Below are 16,085 nucleotides of genomic sequence, written 5' to 3'. Positions count from 1 at the left end.
TCTACCAAAGTCAATTTCTAACAAAATATCAGTACTTTTACTGAAGTATTTCAGGTACTTTCCACCACTGGAAGGCATCAAAGGTTTCTCACGACTGCGTGTAATTATGTCAGAGAGGTGAACACATAAGAAGTCAGCTTAAAGCAACAGGGCGTGAATATGAAACTAGAACATTTCCCTTAAAACGGTGAATTTAGGGATTAGAAGTTCTTTCTGGACTTCCTAACAAGCCTGATGTTTAACGTCATTACTGTTGGAAGTGTACAAAAACTCCTCAGGAGGGGAAACAATGTAACATTTCTGGAATTTCCAGAGCTCAGCAGTTTCTGCTCAGTCTGAGGTGGGCTGACTGTTTCACTGCACCGTGCTCGCTGAAATAGAGGCCATGAGAATGAACAGGGCAGGTTTAGTCAGATTTGCCTTTCTCAGCGATAAGAAACGACTTCCTCATAGCATCTGAAACATATCACTGACTCTGGCATCTCTGACTCAGTCAACTGAAGACTTTTTTTCTTAACTTTTTTTTTAACAAAAGGTGCTTAGGTGGTAAATCTAGTCACACATACACAAACTGTATGAAAAGTAAACACCTATGGAGAGGTAAAGGCTCTTATGGCTCGCTGCCAAGCCACTAAAAGGATTAAGGTGTGAGGCCAGACTGCAGACAGAGGCAAGTATAACAGTATCAAGAATTTAAACACAAATGCCTCCCAATGAATTCCTGAGTTGAGTTCCTCCCTTTTCACTTTAGATAGGGTGCAGCATATTTTAAAAGTCTAACCACCACCACTTAAAAATGACTCACCAGACTCTACATAACATAAGAAAAATGAAAAATAAATGATGAAAAAGACATATTTCCCATGAATGAAGGTGTTTGCTACTTTACTTCTCACCTCTGTCAAGGCCTTTGCACACCAAGTTGGCATTTTTTATTTGAAATTGTCGTACGTCAGAAATAAATCTGATCTCATGTTGTGTAAATCGCATTTGTACAGTCACCTGTCATTAAAGCAAGTTTGATTTTCTGTCCTTTTTAGCACCTGTTAAAACACTAATGTTAGTTGTTTGACCAAAAGGCAGTGAAGAAAATGTAGCATAATCTGTCTTGTGTAACAAATCTAAAGCAAAAGTGTAACATGCATCCGACTTGAACAGCACTGGATGATACTCTCTCTGAGAAATCCTGACAATAGCCAAAATCAGAGCAAAGTTTTCCTATTTTAACTAATGAGTCTCATTAAAAGCATCATCTCATTGGCCGATCATATTGGCAGAATAAATCATTTTAGAATTGTTATCTGCTGATAACGATAACATATTGATATTAACATGCATCCCTAAAAAAAATGCATATGAAAAATAGCGACTTGGTGTGGAATGGACAGCTGACTCTGTTGGACACAGAAGCCCAACTGCCGCAGATTAAGATATATCATGTGCCATGGTAGGTTTACACAGTAACCTATTTTCCATGCAGTGCACAGGCATGTGTGTGGCTGTCAGCTAGATTGGCTGGGAGGCAGTCAATGAGTCTGCCTTGCTCACGCCGTCTCCTCCAGGCTCTGGTCTAAAATTAGGTCCCCCCCCTGAAGGACATGGTGGTCTTCTGGACATTAGTAGAAAACACACAGTCCTATATGGGTTTTATTCCCAGAGAGTGCCGTCAAATTCAATTCAAAACACTTTATTTAAAAGGCTGAAGGACCAACACGGCCTATTTCAGTGACAAGATATCTGATTGGCGCTGAAAGCTCCCTGAGGGCAAAAATGGTGTATTGACAAAGTACTTTGTAATAACTGCTCAAACATCAATTCCTTTTCAAATGCATTTATAACATCCCTCCTCTCTAAAGCCTCTCATCCTGTCCAAAGCACTCCCGTCCAGGCAGAATGAGGTCTTTGTGAAAGTGTAACAACACAGACAGTCCCTTCCTGTCCTCTGTGTGAAGGGACACACTACAGCAGGACATCAAGATAAGACTGCTGTTAAAAGATAACAAGACGGATAATCCTTTTTTCTTTCCTCTCTTTCTCTCTCTGTGCAGGCAGTGAAACAGGCCTGACGTTTCAAGGCTGGAGTCTCTTCCTCACTCGGAGGTTCTTGAAGGCAGGTGTAGTAAATGCACCTGAGTGTTGAGCCCTGTAGGAAGCTGCAGGCGAAGACTGTCAGTTGTTGTTACAGCTTAACCGAGACTGCTGGGTTTATTCATGCCTCCAGCTTGCACTCCCAGCCCAGACATGAGGGGAAAGCTCAAAACAACCACTCTAGTCTACACACCATGTTTAAATGACAAGATGCGATTGGGAATGTTAAAAATAACTCCGCTGCACTAGTTTTGCTATCATGCACAAGGAGGAAATCCAACACTATTCGTCATGACATATTGTAATGGTATTTTTTTTCTTCATGTTGTGTTCGTTAAAGGGATATTTCACATTTTCAACCATCTTTGTTTTAAAACAATGTGTAGCAGGGCACAGAGCACCTTTAACGGTGCTGCATTTAACGCTGTCTGTCTGCTTCTAAATTTATTTTTAAAAAAACAACAAATAAATCTACCTTCTACCTTGTAAACGCTAAAACACCGCTCCAAACACATCTGCACCAAGTGTGAAAGAGAGACTGAATAAGTAAGAGATAAATGAAGAGAAGAAACCACTGAGAAGTTTTCAAAGACTTCTGTTCCTGCTGCTGTCTGCTGTTTACCTGCCTGTGACGTCACACAGACACACCAACAAGACAACACACACATACACACACAAGTTCAGTGGCAGTGGGAATACAGCCAGTTGCTCATATTTAGTGGGTTTACCCGTGTTTAAAAAAACCATGTGCAAATGCGAATTTTGGTGGGAAAGAGGTATAACTTAATGAATAGTGTAGTGTGAGCAGGTGAGGTGTGTGTTTGTATTTACAGAGTTCTGATTGTCACTATATAGTCACAAATCAAATGTCAAATGTTTTCAGACTTGTTTTAGCTCACTGTTAAACTGTAGATTAACGAACGGCCGCCATTGTTTAACGAGGACCAGTCCACATTACGTCACCCACTAGCGGGCACGTAGCATTCTGGTAGTCATAGGTTTTCTACCTCATGAGCAAGAGTGTCCTTTTTCTCTGTCTTCTCTGGTAATGTAGAACCAATTTTAAAACTATTTGCATCTTTCTACCGCAGAGACGGCCTAGTTTATGTGAGGAGTGAAATACTTCTTTAACTGTGCATGAGATGAGGCTTGTCAGATGCATAAAGACGAGCAGAGTCTGGAACTGCGGAAATGCATGCAGTAAGCCCATTAAAGACAACGCTCAGATTCAAAGGGAATTTTTCAAGTTGTGTTTTGCACTGAAGCGAGTTTTTTTTATTTTGACCCTGATAAGACTTCATGGGCTTATTAGAGCTCAAATATCTGTGTATATACTAAAAAAAAAAAAAATCGAGTGCTGATCAAATTGGACACAAACGCCTTTAGAAAACATTAAGCACAGAGTACATTGACATATACGTTACTCCCCCATTAAATTGGACTTCAGAGCATGAAATTGCCTCTGAATTGAAGAGCAGAAGCTGTGCTATTTTGTAATGCGCAGCAGAGAAAAGCTGATGCTACGGATGCAATGTGGAGCCCAGCCACCCAAGTTCAGAGCTATTGCACATTAAACATCTTCCCTCATCTATTTCTAATGAAGACGGCGGTAAGAAACAAATTAACATGAGCTCTTTGTCAACAAGTTGTATTGCGATGTTTGTACAACCCTGTAATATTAAAATATATGTATAAGATTTCAGCCCTGGTTGATTTTTTCATACCCTTGGTTACCTTGGTAACAGCAAGTATGGTTCAACAATACTGCAGCTCTACAACGGAAGAAATTTATGACATAAAACTGTGCTTTGATACCATGCTGTGAGGTTTCCCTGTGAATAACTCTAAATCCAAATCTAGTGCAACAATGGCGGACTCCGCCACCACTAAAAAAAAATGACATTGTCCTCATGCCATCCACTTTGGCTTATGCCCACTAACTACCAGTTGGTACAGCTGGCTATAAAAAAAAAAAGCAAGCGTGGTCCTGATTGGTTCACACAGACCAAGTTAGCAAGCTCATGTGACTGACCTTGCAGCTATTTTATATAACATGACATAATGTGAATAGAGGTTGTGATTAAAACTTGCAGACATTTCCTTGTAAACATGATTGTCTGTAAATATGTCTCGCTCACGTCACACAGACTTTCATTGCTACTTCACAACATCATCGAAGTCTGACTTTTGCTTTTGTTTTAATTTGGAAACGGCAAAACTTCCAGACCATGGGTGTAAAACCTGCTGAGAAAGTACTGACCAAAATTGAGATTTTTGTTTTGTCTATTCTGTTTCCATTATCAGCTAAAACACTCGCAAATTGTTTTAAACTGTCTGCACAAAGAGGTTAACATGCTCCTTACCAGACTTAATATTTCTTTGTCTATTTATTTTTTCATTTATTGACGTAAAGGCACAGAGTCCTCAGATATCAATACTAAATGTAAATATATTAAACTAAACAATTTAAGTAAAAATGTCGATCATAATTGGTTTAAAAACGGGGTATGTTTTTCTATAAATCTGAAGGATTATAACTTTAAACTGTAAAGTGTTAACGTTCAAACAGTCACCATAAGCTTTGGTAAGTGAAATGAAATGCTATCTTTCCAGACAAACAAGAAAACCAAGTTTAGCCATGTTGTCAGTAGAAACATGACATCAGTAAAGGTAAAATATTTCTTTAATAACTAGCTGACGGGAGGAACGCCTATGATTTATATTGTACGACTCTTTATACTATGATCCTACCAAGATCTTGTTTGGTTTAAAATATGTGGCAAAAAGTAAAAATAAAAAAGCAGTTACAAACAGTTGCACACCTTAAAAAGATTCAGCAAGGTCGTCTGGCTGTTGAGTGTTTAGTCGCCGTAGTAAAGTGCTTTTGCCTGAAACCTGCCACACAAGCCAACTCCCCGATGGCTCTAATGACATCTAAAAAGGTCTGACCCCTGAGTAGTCTGGACAGGCAGCCAAATGCTGCTTATAGGGCATCCTGGATCAGTCCGACGAGTATATAATCTCAGGGAAAGTGACTGAGGCAAAGCACGATGACTGTTCACCTTAGGTGACTTCTACATGAAAATATAAACATCAGACTCCACGTTGGTAAAGATTGAATCGTGGGAAAATGGCATGACACTGAGCTGAAAAAGAAGTCCTTACAGTAAAGCCTCTTTCCCTCTGGACAAAAAAAAACCAAGCACCCACTAACATCTGGCCTTTGTCTTTAGAGAAACAGGTACAATCAGCATTAATTCCCACGAATAATGACTCACCATTTGTCACAAGTATTAATCAGCAGTGATGGATATATGAAAAGCAGGAAAGAGACAGATTTTTCCGCACCTTTTCCTGCTTGATGCAATGACGTGCCCTCACAAGTTCACACTGTCCGTCAGTCGTGGCTAGATGGTAACCCTAGATTTGAGAAACGAGATGCTTCCAACTATTCTCGTCAGTCTGTTTTATGGAGTGACAACACTGCAGTTAAGGTCTGGTTAGGTTTAGGCACAAAAAGCACTTGGTTGGGGCAGTGTCTGAAATTTACTTTTTGACTCAATGGCCAAGGGGGCTGGTAGATGAAAAAGTCTACCACATAGGGCTGGACGATGTGGCTTTAAAATATGATTGCGATATTTTAAGGCTATATCGTGATACACAATATATATCGCAATATTTTTAAATGTCCTTTAATCTAACGTTAACTACAAAACTAAAAATATTTTTTTTAATGAACTGCAGTTACAATTAAGCAAAAGTAGCTATTGTCACATAACAAAGCTGAATACACTGTTATAACATTCAATAAAATACGGTTATAAGGAAATTAAATGAAGTACTTCTATAATGAAATTTAAAAAGTATTGTTATAATTATACTTTTCTTTTCTCTTTTTATTTGACTTTTTTTTGCTAATTTTCAGGTAATTTTCTTGTAACTTTTTTTTCACTAATTTCTTGTTAATTTGCTCATTGCCTGCTTCCCATGTTTTTGAAAGAAATTAAGCCAGGTTTTAAAGAGTTAATCTAAAGCTGCAACCCTAATTGACAGAAGTTTCAGAGGTTTTGATCAACTTTCTAAATACGTTTCACAGGGTCTTACATTAATATCTGCTCACTTAGATCCAGGTCATGGGTGTCCAGCTAATTTTTCACACACTTTATCTTACAGCAGCGGGATTATCAGGGACTTTTCATGTCCAAACAAAATTCACATATCTTTTTGACAAGGTCTTTTAATCTCTTGGGATCTTACAGTACTAACCAACATGTTAATGGCTGATTAATAACAGAGAGACTTTTGAGTAGATAAAAATGCCGGGTGACATTGTCGGCTCTTTTTATGTCCACAGGTCATTAATCTACAGCTCGGGCTGTCGCTGATAAATCATCCCTTTGCTTTCCACAGATAGATGTCCTGTCACAGAGGGAGTAAATGTAGAGATGATGTTTACCTAAGAGTGAAAACAGTTGGATGCTGTGGGTGCCAGTTTGACTAGAGAAAGGGGTTAACTATTCTCCTTCCAATTATCAGCCCCTCAGAGAAAGACAGCAAGCCAGCCACGCAGCTCTGTGTGTACCCATGAATTAAACATGGGCTCCATTAAGACACTTAACAGCTGGTTCCTTGGGAACTTACCAGCAACAGCCGCAGCCTGGTCACCCCTGTGCGCCTGCTTATTAAAACAGCAGCACTTGTGATTAAGGTTGTGCAGTAATGTGCATTTTGACCATCATACACCAGCCAGTCGCAGAGCTATTTTCAGTTCAATCTCATCTCTCTGGAGAGCCACTGGGCCAGCTGCCGATTCCCTCGCATGGCGGCGAGATGCACTACAGTAATTAAATGTCTGGTTTGGCTTACTGACCTTGCTCTGGTTCAGGCGCTGAGCCTTTCTATACCCAACTGTAGCAGATGCCCCGGTCATCATACCTATAGATCCAACAGCGACCCAGGAGTAATAACTTCAGGAAAAGACCATTTTAATGAAAGTTAATGGGTGGAGGAGAGGAGAGGAGGTGGCAGACAGCCACAACCATTTTGGAAGCCTGGATGTAAAACCATAGTCAGTAAATGGAAGTCATCTGACTGTAGTGGAACTAAAATTTTATACTACAATATACATTTGGCACTCCACTCAAATTCAGTTTTCCTTAGGATTACTTCATGTGCCATTTTTACAGCTGTTCCCAACTGGTGGGATACGGTCCAAAAGTGGGTCACGGGTTCATTCTAAATGAACCGCAAATGTCTTCCAACATTTCAAGTTTGTAAAAAAATACACTTTATTTTGAATTTCTGGTACAGGGCTTTAATATTGCTACTAAGCTACTATCTTATTTATCCTGTTTCTTCTTATTAATTGGTCTATTATCTTGATGTGCCTTTGCAGGATTTTTGTCACTGATCTTGAAGCATTACTAATGTTGTAAGTTAGTGTGGCAAATTTACACAATGGACGTAGGTGACGACATGTTCTACTCTGTCTGCACCACTGCAATTATGAAGCAGAGTATGGATTTCAATAGCAGCTATTCTAAATAAGGGGTATATCATAGATACACACACACATGTGGGCGCACACACACTCAAACATTTTCTCGCTAGATCTAGCAACTTTTTTTGCAATGTCTTACAGTCCTACTCCTGTCACCAGGGGACTTTTAGTTTGTCTAGTAGACTAGTTTAAAAGTGACGCAACATTACTCATTATTATGATTCAGAGACTATTTAATTCTGATATATTCTATACAAATGTCCGTTCTTATAATCTTACATTTTCATTTTTTACCCCGATGTCATATGGCTGTATCTTTCTATTGTCTTTACTGCAATGACTCGATTCTCCCATGGGGAAAAAAAAATCATCTAATCTAATCTCATGTAATGCTCTTTCATGAAACCAAGTGTTTGTATTCATTCATATACAAAAACAGATTAGTGACTGTAGCAGAAATGCTATAGCTTGCACATACAACAGCTTCCCTTTTTTCATATCTTCCTACACTTGCAAACAAATCAAGAGCATCTAATAACACCCAACGACGAATTCGCAGAGAAATGGTGCTTGATGTCAGATAAAGGATGCACTGATGCTTCAACAGCTATACAGCTGCACAGTCTGTTTTGGTTACAACCTACATTACATTAAAACCTACATTTAATATTTGACCTCTTTACAGATTCCAAATTTTAAGGATATGCTTTGCAGTCTTTGGCTTCAGTTTAGCATCAGCTTCATTATGAGGCAACAAATGTCACAAGAAATTGGATTTTCTGGGTGTAATTCTGTGTTGCATTGTGTCAATACTCCCTTAATGCCTCTAACAAGATTCGGCCTGCATCATAACATTTCACCACACAACTGCTTTAATATAATTCTAAAATCTATAATAAAAGCAATCATAACCCTGTAAAAAATTGCTCGGATTTTGTGCATGGCAACAAGCATTTTTCATAACAAATCCCTTATTTTCTGTGGACAGGAGTTATTAGCATAACTATATAATTTGACATGATGATTAAACATCAGACTAAGACAGACAAAGACTGACTAGATATCAACACCACAGGGAGCAAAATAGAGTGGGACTGAACCAAGAGAGAGGCTTTCTACAGACAACACTTATTTGCCTTTTTCTCCATACACGCAGTCGACAATGTGTAATGTTTTTCAATGAGATAGAGGTGCTAAAAATGGCTCCTTCAACAGCTGCTTTACCCCCTCCTCCTTCCAAAATTCACCCCACCTTCTGCTTATGTCCCTTTTTTTCTGAGCCATAATATTTTTCAAGATTAGACACACAATTAACTCTAATGTTCTTAGCTGCGAGAGTGGGGGCTTACTGCTGGAGGACAAAATATAATCATCTTCCCACAACTCAGCTCTGTGTTAGACAATGCCTGGACATTAACTGATAATAATGTGACATGCACAATACACTATACAATGTTTATCTCCAAAATGATGAAGTCAGAAGTGGCAACAAAAGATTTGTTGTCAGAATAAATTGTCAGGTCTGTTTTTACACGATAAAGTGAGTTTCTTTCCCCTGTGTAGCCTAAAACTAAGCCCAATTCTTTAACATTGCAGAAAGGATAATCTAACAGTGGTTCAAGCGTGTATAGAGCTGAGCTGACACCTGCCTAGCAGGTAAGCAGGAGCAGAGTGCACACCAGCACCTGCAGATGCAGCACCCTGGGGACCTGCCTGCCACACTGAGTATCCTCACATTGACATGGCCAGCTCAGATGCCGTGAGAATATTATGCAAAAACAACCAGAATACATAGTCATAAGGGGGAGAAGCACAAGTGGAGTAATGCTTTACAGACCTGGATACTGGCTGAGGAATGTTGTGTAACTCCATATATCAGCCTCAATAGGCAAATGCCTCCATTCATGACAGAAAACACATAATGTGCCATTATAGCTACAGTCTGAGATGTTGAATCCAGAAGAGACCGTTTGAAAACTGTGACAATTACCATGAAAAAATGACTACAAAACATTTCTTTTCCCATAATTCTTGGCCGAACTTATAAAATTCTAGTCTTTAGTACAGCACCCACTTCATGTTCAAGGTATAGTGAATAGCGGTAATATTTTTTCCCCAGTGATTATACAGCATTTTGTAACAAAATCCTTCAAATCCCCTTCACTGCGTGGTGTGCAGCTTCCTCTCTGTTGTTTATTCACAGAAAAATGTATCCTGGCGATGTTCATTCGAGATATGAGCTACATGAAAACCCTTATTATCATCACGGTGAACAGCTTATTTGTCACAGGGCCCATTATTCCTCATTAGGAGGAAAGGGCGTTGTGGTCGCTGCAGCATCGGGCATCAAGTGGCTATGTGATGAATGTGCTTTGGGTGTGTTTATCGCCCGAACAGTGTGACACAGCGATGATGACCGATGGACTCAAGAGAGCGGGGAAAATCAGCACTGCAGTGACCTTGTTTTTACTGATAGGTTACATGGATAGCAGAGGAAATGTCTCTTGCTCAGTAAAATCTGTGTCCAACACGTACTTTGTGAATTTTAAACATTTTTACTCCTTGAAATTGTAAGTAAATTATGAAACAGTGTGTCCTGTGATTACTGACACTGGTAGACAAAAGGAGAATTCTCATTTGTAGCCCACAACTGCCAATTAATCAAGTTGGTTGAGAACACAGTCTCCATCTGACCTTTTAATGTTTTTGGAGACATGCTTGAAAACAAGAAGCCTTTAAAACACTCTTAAACATGTACTTGACGCCCAAATACACAACACTGTGCTGCAACACTAAGTTTAAAGCTACATGTCCTCTCCAGTTAATGGTCCACGTAGAGACACTTAAATTCACAGCACTGTTCTGGTATTTGACTGTAGAGCTAGTATTTTAAAGTAATACTTCACCTACAAAATGGACATTTATTTAACAATTGGTCGTTACCTTGAATTTGTGAAGCAAACTTTGTTTTACTTGCCTCAATAGAAAACCGCAAACACGTTGATTTATTGATTGATTGGGGGCCGTGTTAAATACCAGCAAACTATATGAAAACAAATTCAACTTGTGCAGTACAGTCCATATCTAATTTATCCAGTTGTATGGTCAGTACTCCCAAAACACATGAATATTTGCTAAAAAAAACAAAACAAAAACTTGTTATTGAAGGGAGCATATGTAAGTTTCACTTTCAGTTCAGTTTTAAATAGCAAATTTCAATAAGAATGCCTGTGTTTGACACATACTGAGCATACGACTTGATAAATGACACTTATACTGCATGAGTTGTGTGTGTTTCTAAACAGATGTTTTGATATAGTTTTGCTGTTGTTTAATGTGGTCATTAAACAACAGCTTTTTCATCATAGATTCAAGGCAACACAATGACATTGATTCACTAATGGTCCATTTTCAGGTGAAATATTCCTTTAAATGTGGTAAGGCCAATTGCAAGACCAAACTGTTGTTTCCCTCCAACAAAATCCTGTTTAGCTGAAATACTGGTTTGTGTTCAAACAGTATGTTTCACTTCTAAAATAAACAGTAAAAAGTGGGACTGAGCTGCTGACATCACACTAAATTTGACAGCATCCAGGGCTGACTTTTACAAAGTGGGAAACTACAAACACAGCAAGTGTGCTAGTCATGAACAGAGCTTTTTTAGTAATGAAACCTGTGACCCTAAAACTGCTGTAGTTAGTTAATGATCTGCTTATCTGCCTTGGTTCTTCTTGGGCACTACTGCAGATAATGATGTCAAGCAAGTGAACTAGGCTTCAACGTTTGAAGCTGCATACACAATAGCCCTATTTAAACAGAGATTCTGCAACACTGCTGTAAATAACATCCACCATTATGTCTGTTTTGCTTTTTACATCAAATCAAACAGTTCTGAAAGCAAATGAGGTTAAAAGTTATGAAAAAAACTTCACTGGCCCTTACAGGGAAACTGGTTTGCAGCCAGGATTTATACAGAAACATGCAAAACACTTAAAAATAATGGACAACAAAAACAAGTTAACAGAGCAGCAGGTTCAACAGCATCCAGGTCAAAGTAAAAGTAAACAATCTAAACTATCTGTGTCAATGAGCCGTGACGCAGTAAAACAGCGTAGACATCTGGTTTCAATATACACAAATGTCGATTCGCCACTGTTACTACTTCCACTGCCGTGTTTGTACATTTTATACAGGAAAGGCGGAATAATGGTGCAACATCCTTGCCTTGAACAAACTGTCTAATTCATTTTTATGCGTCGGATCTTTCTGCTTTCCAAACCATTTATACACTAAGAGTATCTCTTCAACTAAAGCTCCATGCTCACCACTTTGGTTAATAAATCCAACATTTGACAGGACTGTCATGCCTAGTTACCATTGCTAAATAATGGTTGTATAATTGCTATTTCAAGGGAAGGTAAATCATTGCTCTCTCAACACATATTGATGTCTCTAAATGTGCAACCCCAATGTTTTTTTCCCATGTTTGACAAATACATATAGTTTTGCCAATACCTGTTGTAGTATTAAAGTCTGACTATGCAATATAAACACATGCTCTCATTTACAAAACTATGTTGCAAATTGAATATCTTTGGGTTTCAGACACTTAATTGGATAAAACAAGCAAAACTGACCAAGCATACAATCTGACCAACACATCAGGGTCCCCGAGGTCCAACAGAAACACTACAGCGTGACCTTTATGAACTGATCAGCCACTAATTTGTGTTAGAGCTGCACTTAGAAAATTTAGCACATAATTTGCATCCCTCTGGGGACCCTGGTGCTCTCAGTAAGTCAATGCTGTGGCCAGCGTGGTTTAGGAGTTTTAAGACATACAAACTTGAAATACCTGTCAATGTAACATTGACTTTATGACCGAGGGGTTCACGTATAATCTCGCCAATATATCTTCACACAAGAATGCATTGGCAGCAGCCCAGAAGGCAGTTTTAGTCCCTACCTGTGAAAAAGGAATGAGCTCTGAATACAGAGTGGCTGCACGGCCATTAACAGGACTCAGAAACAAGCACCACTATTAATCATTTTCACTCATTCTCTGGCAGGCAGCAATTTGTTCATTCAGTAATTCGGGTATGAAATGGAGGGGGAAAAGTGGGAGGAGGTGAGGTAATGTGGCACAGTAAAGGTGGGATCAACGTTTCACGCTCTCATGTAAGTGAACAGGAATTGGCACAGGGCTTGTGCAGCACTGGCATGCTAAAATATTAACGTCCGAGACTGTGAATATTCATGCGCGGTTGTACCCATCGTCACATCGTGGAGGACAAAACCGTGTCCCCGGAGTGTAATCCGATTCCACATGTTCCTGCTTCATTTCCAAGGACAGTGGGCTCCGGGCAGAGTGGAAGGCTGCTTGCTTGGAGGTGAAGCGGCAACATGTTTCAGCCAACAGGAGGCAAGTGGTGGCGTTGGACTGCTGGGTCATGAAAAGTGAATGTGACCTCAAGTCATTACTGTCTGCGTGGGGCCAATGTCAATGGCTTAGGCTGTGGTGGTATTCATGCCTCCACCAGTGTTGGATGAAGTATTCAGATCCTTTACTTAAGTAAAAGTACTAATACCACCCTGTGAAAATACTGCATTGAAAATGGTACTTATGTAAAAGTAAGTAATTTTAATCAGGATAATTTACCTTAAATAAAAGAAGACATCCAAAAAAACTAAATAGTAATAGTTTCTTAAAAAGTCAAAAATGTCCCAAACCTTTCATATTATTAAAATAAAATAGAAAAAACACCCCAAAATTATTTTAAAAAAAGGGGGTAAACAAACAACCCCAAAACTCAAAATGATTTTTTTTAAAAGGAAAGAAAATCTAAATTTGGAAAAAAAATAGAAAAAAACATTCTAAAATCAATATTATAGAAAAGGGAAAAAAAACACACCCAGAATCAAAATTAATACGAAACAAAGAAGAAAAAAAAATACATTAAAAAAAATGTGCTGTCATCAGCTGTCAGTTAAATGTAGTGAAGTAAAAATTATAGTTTCCTTTTGAAATGTAGTGAAGTTAAAGCATTAAGTAACATGAAAATAAAATACTCTTATGTACAGTACTTGAGTAAATGTAGTTAGTTACATTCCGCCACTTCCTCCACCCATTCTCGCTGTTCTGCCCAAACACCTATCAATACACACACAGCTGGGTGACAATAGTTGTTCTCCTGCCAAGATTTTGCAATCAAGATATCCGATACATCTCCAACACCTATTGTGCAAAAAAAGCTGCTTATTTCTGCTGTAAAAGACAACCTAATACATGCAAGCGTGGGGGAGGGTAGTTTTGTAGAGCAACACACACACGTACACTCCCTGGATCTGCGTATCTGTTTTCAAAAAGGTAACCAAGCAACCAGCTCCTGGCCAGGGCCTTTGGTTGTACGCTTATCAGGTAACTGCGTTCTGTGCCTGCTCAGGGGTTCACTAGGTTTCTGTTTATCCTAGGTCAGTGGCTTCACTTTTGATACAGATAGCCAGAAGTGGAGGAAGCACAGGGATAGGTGCTGCAGCACGTGAGCAGAAACAATGGCTGTTCAGGTACTGGACTCTATACAGAGTAAGAATAGTTCAAAAGTGGTCTATTAATAACATGAAGACGTGGACCAACATGTAGGCAGGGCTAACCACAGCATTTAATGATTGACATAAGTATAGTGATTCTTGGTCAAGCTCTTGGTTTCCCTACACTTTCATTTATTTGTAGTGGGCCACCAAAATTAAAACATCTGCTGCCAAAAAAAAAGAAAGATTTTCTATCGAATATATTGCGACACACTCAGAGTGCAAGCCTACTGGTGCAGCAGAACACCAGGCCAAGTGGGAGCGAAGTTTTCATTGTGCTTGGTCTAAAGTTTGCATTCACTCACTCTGCACTCTGCTTCTCCTCTCATCCATCAATCTGACAACTCTAACAGGATCAGCTGATCAATTATCAGCACCACACTTTGCACTTTGTCTTGAAGATTTTTAAATGACCTGTTGCTAAAATGTGCTATATAAATAAAATTGCCTTGTCCTGCCTGACTGAGTCAGCCTTTGTCGGCAACTTTTTGGCCAATTCAGCATTTTGAGCTGGTGGCGAGGTCCGTAGGTAAGAGAAGTCATCCTGATTGGCAGTTCAGCTCAGTGCACGAAAAGAAAAACAGAAGTGAGGAAAGCAAACAAACAGCTAAAAGGGTGTGAGACAATTGAGAATAAACGTGCTAACTGGCTAGCTAGCATCTTGAATCCATCCTCCAGTCTTCTGTTTTCATTTTTTGAAGGACAGATTCGGACTACTGATGCCTGCTAGTATTTAGAGTTATTTCCTCTCATGCAGGCGCAGACATACATGCTTTTTGGCTTTTGGCTGTAGTCTTTTCAATGTGTTCAAGTGCAACTTTGTGGCCGTTACACAGGAAATGTAAGGCAATGCAACAGTCAGTCTTCACCACCACTAGTTTTTCTGTTGCCTTGGTTTGTCTGGGCCAGAACAATTGACACCAGGCTCACTGTAGCAATGAATGCACTGTCATATTATATAAATGTGCTGGTTAACTTTTTTTTCATTCAAATTAACTTTGAAAATATATTGAAAATCTTGTAAGCAGAACTCCTGTCATGTGTCAGCCTTTGCATGGTGCAGTGTTTAGTGTAACAGCATCTGATGTGATTGTTCAACGTAATAGCCAATCCCACAGGAGATGTTGTCACATCAAATAACATCACCACAAAGAATTACTAAAAGGGAGCCCCATCAAAGAAGCATTTTCACTCTGTGCACAAACACTCCCAGAAAGTCTTCTCCTTGCATTAAATTGTTTTGTTGACTTGTGATGTGAAGGCTGCATGAAGACTCTTGGCACTCTTACAAAAATCCTCAACACTGACCACAATTTCAAGGATTTCAGATCTCGATCTTACAGTTTAATTTCTGTTGTCAACATGCGGAGCCTCATGGACAAATAGGGCAAAGAAAATGGAGCAGAAAGACCCTATTTGTTATTTTGCCATTTAAGAGAGGCTGGCACATTACTGTGTATTACCAAGCCATGTTAAAAGAACGCTACGAGTCTGGCAGATACTGTTCTTGTCTGCTGAAGTGGAACAGCGCCCAAATGACAAGGCCGTGATGCCATTAAGATGGTAATGAGGCCAAACCAGTGTACAAAACAATGTGAATCAAGAGACAAAAGGAGGCTAAACAACACACTATAAACACCATATATTACTCTCAATGCCCCAGCTTTTACATGGAGGGATGTGCTGGATGATCCTAAACAAAGCACTTCTTCATTGCATACAGTTTCTCAACTAATCAGCACACAGGAATGTCTATGACTATGACCCTGACTATGGCTCTGCTGTGGCTTCCCATCAAGATCAACTGCAAAACATTTCGATATCCGCCCCGGTATGTTGATGAATGAAGACAACAGAGGATCCAGAAGCTGAAGTTTCATATCATTGTTTGGAGTGGGAGGAGTGAGCT

The 16,085-nt window shown here is 39.3% G+C and overlaps 1 protein-coding gene across 1 annotated transcript in view; it reads right to left on the bottom strand.

Annotated features, from left to right (window-relative positions):
• cxadr (CXADR Ig-like cell adhesion molecule) overlaps positions 1–16,085 on the bottom strand; it is a 58,211-nt gene that overhangs the window by 39,139 nt on the left and 2,987 nt on the right. The gene's annotated exons all lie outside the window — the stretch shown is intronic.

This window comes from Plectropomus leopardus, chromosome 15 (assembly GCF_026936395.1).
Source record: "Plectropomus leopardus strain MGB_pleo_1.0 chromosome 15, ASM2693639v1, whole genome shotgun sequence".
Classification (NCBI taxonomy): Eukaryota; Metazoa; Chordata; class Actinopteri; order Perciformes; family Serranidae; genus Plectropomus; species Plectropomus leopardus.
Note: the sequence above shows the minus strand (reverse complement) of the source record. Positions and strands in the feature narration are given on the sequence as shown.